This window comes from Neolamprologus brichardi, chromosome 11, assembly GCF_056152115.1.
Source record: "Neolamprologus brichardi isolate AB-2024 chromosome 11, ASM5615211v1, whole genome shotgun sequence".
NCBI classification, from domain to species: Eukaryota; Metazoa; Chordata; class Actinopteri; order Cichliformes; family Cichlidae; genus Neolamprologus; species Neolamprologus brichardi.
In genome coordinates this window covers 14,069,846-14,075,306 of record NC_142114.1, presented here as the reverse complement: position 1 = coordinate 14,075,306, position 5,461 = coordinate 14,069,846, and positions in this window count along the sequence as shown.

The following is a 5,461-nucleotide window of genomic DNA, read 5'->3' as shown; positions in this document are numbered from 1 at the left end:
CACATTTTACTGTATAATTATTATACTCTATATGCATATTTCATCATGGATATAATGCATATATGTATTTTGTCTTTTATATATTTTAATAAACATTATATAGTTCATTTATATTATTGCAGGGGACGTCTGTTTATTTATCCTTGTAACGCTTGATGAGAATGTGTCTGCTGCAAGTGTGGACAGAAAGAGGAAAGACTTTTTTTTATTTTAAATTTAAACCATTTAAACCAAGGATGTCAAACATAAGGCCCGGTGACTGGAGTCAGTCTGCCAAAGACTCTAATCCAGCTCCTTGGACAGCTTGGAAAATTCCAAAATGTGGAAAAGGGTATAAGTTCCTCACTTTTAATTGTATTTTCATAAGTTTTACAGCTTTTCCTACTGGTAAAGATCTCCCCTTGGCCGTTCAATATTACAACAAAAAACAATAAACAACTAAAAGACATAAAAAGTTCTGATTTATCACTATCTACTATAGAAATTTCTGTCTTTCATGTAGAAAGACTGCTTGTTACAACTGCTGGACTGGATAGGTTAATTAAAAAGAGAAAGAAGGAGAAAAAAAAGTCAAACTGAGATGTTGAACTGTTGAAAGTGCACTTCATTTTCTTATATTAAGAAATCTCTGGGATTAAATGTTGAGTTAAACTTCACACTGACAGAAAAGGGACTTTGTGGTCTGGCCCACATAACTTATGAATTTGAGATCCCTGATTTAAACCAACCATGCTCATTATTATTACAAGAAACAATTTAATAGGAAATTTAATAGAAATTATTGGAAATAATTTAGTAATCTGACTAATTGAAGTAATTTAGTCAAGGAAAAAAATCAATGTCCTATATTGTGTGTGGGTTTTGTGTTAAGTATCACAAGAATATTGAAGCGTGGCTTTAAAAAACAGCATACAAGTCACCCAGTCCATTAGATGTCATAAAAGTCTTAACTATATACGGGCATTATATTTATTAAGATCCTTCACAATGTAAACTGAAATAAGTTAACTAGATGTTCATACGGGTCTCCTTATTTTATTAAGTATCTGTGCTCTAATGATGCACATTCCTCAACCATGCTTTCATGATCAAACTGTTACTAGCCCATTACCCCACTAATAACCTGGGGCTTTCAAGCTGCATACTAATCTGTTTTTAATCAATCTGCCAGCCACTAGGTGGCAATAATTCGTCACATACAAGTGATTACACTCACTGGCCACTTTATTAGGTATATGGTACACCTTGCTACCAGTGGGTTAGACCCCTTTTTGCTTTCAGAAAACTCGTGGCATAGACTCAACACGGTGCTTGAAACATTCCTTCGAGATTTTGGTCCACAGGTAGCATCACACGGTTGCAGCTGATTTGTCAGCTGCTGATATCATCCATTCAATCACATCCCAAAGGACTGAGATCCGGTGACTGTACAGATCATTTAAGTAATCATTGTATGAACATCTGATGACTCGCTAACTAAATGGTCTTACCTCGTGGTGCATTTAGCAGCTGTTTTGAAATCTTTGAGCTCAAACTGCTTTCAGTCCCTCTGCACTAATGCCATTGGTTTTGGCAACCAGTTTTTTGTAAGTTCAAGAAAGGAAATTTTAGGCTAATATTATCAGAAACTGAGACGTTAGCTTGCTTGTTACAAAACAAAACTTCAAAATCAAATCAGAACAAGCTGCTTATGTGTAGGAACTTTTTTGTGTCCTGGTTTTAAACTTGTAGCCAGGACATCCATAGACAACTGATACTTAGATAAACTAAGCAACAAAATGAATAGGGCAGTTGCTGACGTTAATCCCACTGCACTGAAATTTGCTGGAATTCAACTAGAGGGCGCTCAGGAGATAACCCTCAATGAACAGGAGTTTGCTCATTGGCTCTGTGATAGACTGCAAGCTGGTCCACTGTCTGCTAGGCCACACAAAAGCCTGACTATTATTTTAATTCTTTCTGGTATAAATATCAATTATACGTCAGAAATCAAAGCTAAAAAATACCAGCGTCTTTTAGTATTTATTAGAAGGTATCGCTGTCATTCTGCTTATCCTGATTGGTCAGTTCAGGATTCATGGCTCTCGCTCAGTGGTGAACCGAAACTACAACACATGTCCGGAGAGTATTTAGACAAAACAAAACTCAAGAGTGTTTCACAAAACTTTTTTTTTCTTTCTTTTTTTTTTTTTTGCCACTAATGAAGGTTGACTGTAAGTGCTACTGTGTGGCTGCTACTTCTTGAAGCAAAAGGGTGTCTCTGGGAGTCCCTAATACTTCCACGGCTACAGCTCCATGAGGTCCTGCAGAGCGTCCCACATGAAATATGGAGTTCTGAGATTTCCTCTCCTCTTAAAGACTTTTGGATGGTTTGTCACTCAAGTCAGGCTAGGACATAGAGCATGTCATTTACTAACTAAAAGGTCAGTGGTTCAATCCCTGGCTTTTTGAAGTGTCCTTGGGCAAGATATTGAACCCCTGTGTGTATGTAAAAAGCTTAATGGTGTAAAAGTGGTGCATGAATGTGTGATAAGGTATGGAAGCTTGTTTCTGTTACCGAGTTTGTTTATTTATTTATTTAAAAATATTTTGGATAGAATCTCAAAATTTCGACTTAATCAGAGATTGAAACGAACTTATCTCTTCCTGTCAGTTATTTATTTGTTTGTTTGTTTGTTTTCAGTGGTAGAAAAGCTTCCATATTAAACGGTGAACATTTGTGCACATGACATTTATTATTATTATTATTATTATTATTATTATTATATTTCATTATTAAAAACACTGTATTAAGTTCTTTGAATGCACAGTAAGAGTAAAATACTAAACAATAAATGGAAAATAATTTAAAAGAAAAGACAAAAAGAAAAAGGAAACAAAGGAAATATTAACTGTCATACTTTTTATTTATTTTTGGTGCATTTAACTTCATATTGTTCTACCATTTGCCATTTATTTGTATATTTTTTGAGTTTTTGCCCTCCATATTGAACCTGCTGAACTTCAAACAGATGGTGACATCTGATTCAAATAAAGAAGAAATATCAGAGCCTCGTGTCTTCAACATGCACCTGTTTCAGGTATTTAAGGAGGTCTGGTTGTTATTTTTGCTTCTCACGTGGTTGCTGCAAACGAACCTGCCATTTAAGTTGGCACTGGAAAAGTGCAAAATAGCATCATTGTTCTCACTTTCTTTTCCACTTTTGCTTTAATCCAACGATTATTTAATGTATTGTGCATAAAAATGTTGGCATAATAGTTTCTTTGTGCAGCTTTTTAATTGCCAGCCTGGGCTCAGAGAAAGCTGCGTTCCCTTCTCCCTCCGTCAGGGATTTAGAGAAGGACTGAATCCGAGCTCAGGCTGAGACAAACAATGGCAGCTATGAAAGGCGAGGGGAGGGTCGCCCTAATGCAAATATCTACTTTGTACGCCTTGGAGAAGCGGGCAGCTCTAAACACTGACAACTACCAACTTCCATCCAAAGTTAGAGTTCAGTAGGCGCTGGGCCGGAAAAACGCTTCAGGGTTTTTGTTGTTGTTTTTTGGTATATTAAACGCACAAAGCTGCCGATAAAGTTCTTACATGGAGGTTTGGTCGATTCGGCAACAAATGGGAAACTTTGTCGGCGTCACCCGGCGGAGAGGAGACGATTTCTGGAGACAGGGCGCCACAGCATCACTGAAATGCCCCAAATGCACCTGCTGACGGACGAAATACGGAGGTAGGAAGTGTCCCCTTTCAACAAGTGCAGTATGACTAAATACTGCGGGAAAAGACCTCTTAAACACTTTAATCTGCCTTTTCGTGCATCAGCATTCCTTTGCATTGCTCACAACTACTTTCCATTTCTATTTACAAAGTTTCCGAGGCAAACTTTTTTGGGGGTTCTGCAGCTTTTTTCTCCCAATATACAACACTTTTGTTTGACCCACCTTTTTTTTTTCTGTGCGGCTTATTTAGTGCGGCTAAGCCTGTCTCAGGAAAACGTGATTATCCTCAAACCATCCATACGCTGGCTTTCATTCAAGACATGCATGAGAAAGGCTTTGCAGCACAATAGATCAGTGGGAGCCTGGCCCGTCTGCTTGTATAGACGTGGGGCAAGGGGAATTTCATTTGAATGTGGATATTGTTGGGTGTCCAGCAGCATTTTTGACATTAACATTTTTGAGAAATATAAAATTCCCACGTGTATGAGGGTCACTCTGGGTCAGAGGAGCCATGGTAAATGTCTGGTACCATGTTACACCGTGAGCCCTGGGTCATATCTGGGGCCTGATTTTGCATCAGCTTGCAGGGTGCAGTTTTCGCCAGAGGTGAGCAAAAAGTAATGGAGTGAACTGCTACTGTAAAATCCCAGCACATCCCCCAGAGAGACATCAAAGCGGACTCAACATGAGGCCTTTATCTGAACAATTGTTCCATTCTATCCTGCACCCCAACCCGGACAACCCCACCCCCCCTATTCCAAATTTCCACTTGATTAAGCCCTAAGCTGAGCACAGTTGAATCTGGAGGGAAAATGGTTCACTAATTCTGACTCTAAAGTCTGATACAAAGAGAAAAATTGTTTTCTCTGCTCTAAATTCAGCCGGGTTTAAAAAGTTGGCAGGATAATTTTCTTTTCTTTTCAGGCTGGGCTAAAAACTGTGCTGATAAAAGCAGACAGATCGCACCATGTGTTTGTTAATTATTATATCCATCTTAGGATGTTCAAATCTGTTGCCCAACACTGTTTAAGGCATTTGCAACCATATAATGCAGCTTGCATCTGACTGTGGATGGCATAAATGCATTTCCTGTGGAATAAAAAGACACAAAATTAGCATAATTTTCAAATTTTTAAGTTGCACTTAATCTGACTGTAAGTGTAACAATGAAAAGTGCTCCCGCAATAGATGAACAATTGTGCTGCTGACTTGTTTTCAGGCACTCGTGTGAAAGTTAGTTCCACCAGAGTTCATGACTACAAAAAGCTCTGCTAACTCATATGTCAGTGTCACATTTTGCTTTTCTCTATGTTGCAAATAAGACAGTACAGCTTCAGTTTTTGATTTCTCACGTTGGGTTTTCCAGTATTTGCAAGCAATTATCTCTTTTGGTGAGAATAAGCAGAAACGGCCTCCAGGCCACTGTACACATTCTCTCACTGGTGGTGAGGTTGCCAGGCAATGCGGGCCGCTGGATGAACGCTGCTTAGATGGCTCTTTCACTCTTGGAAGCTCCTCTCTCTCAATCTCTTTCTGTCTGGACACCCCCCCACCTCTACACTCAGCTTGTCTTTCCTTTTTTGCATACTAATAGATGAAGCAAAGGCTCATTATAAACCACTGGGCTGTCAAATGAATTATCAATAATATATCCCTTTGGTTTGGTTTATTAAAACAGACAGTTTGTATGTAAGTATTACTGCTTGCTGCATTCACTGTTTTTACAGTGAAGAGAAGTCCACACTTCATA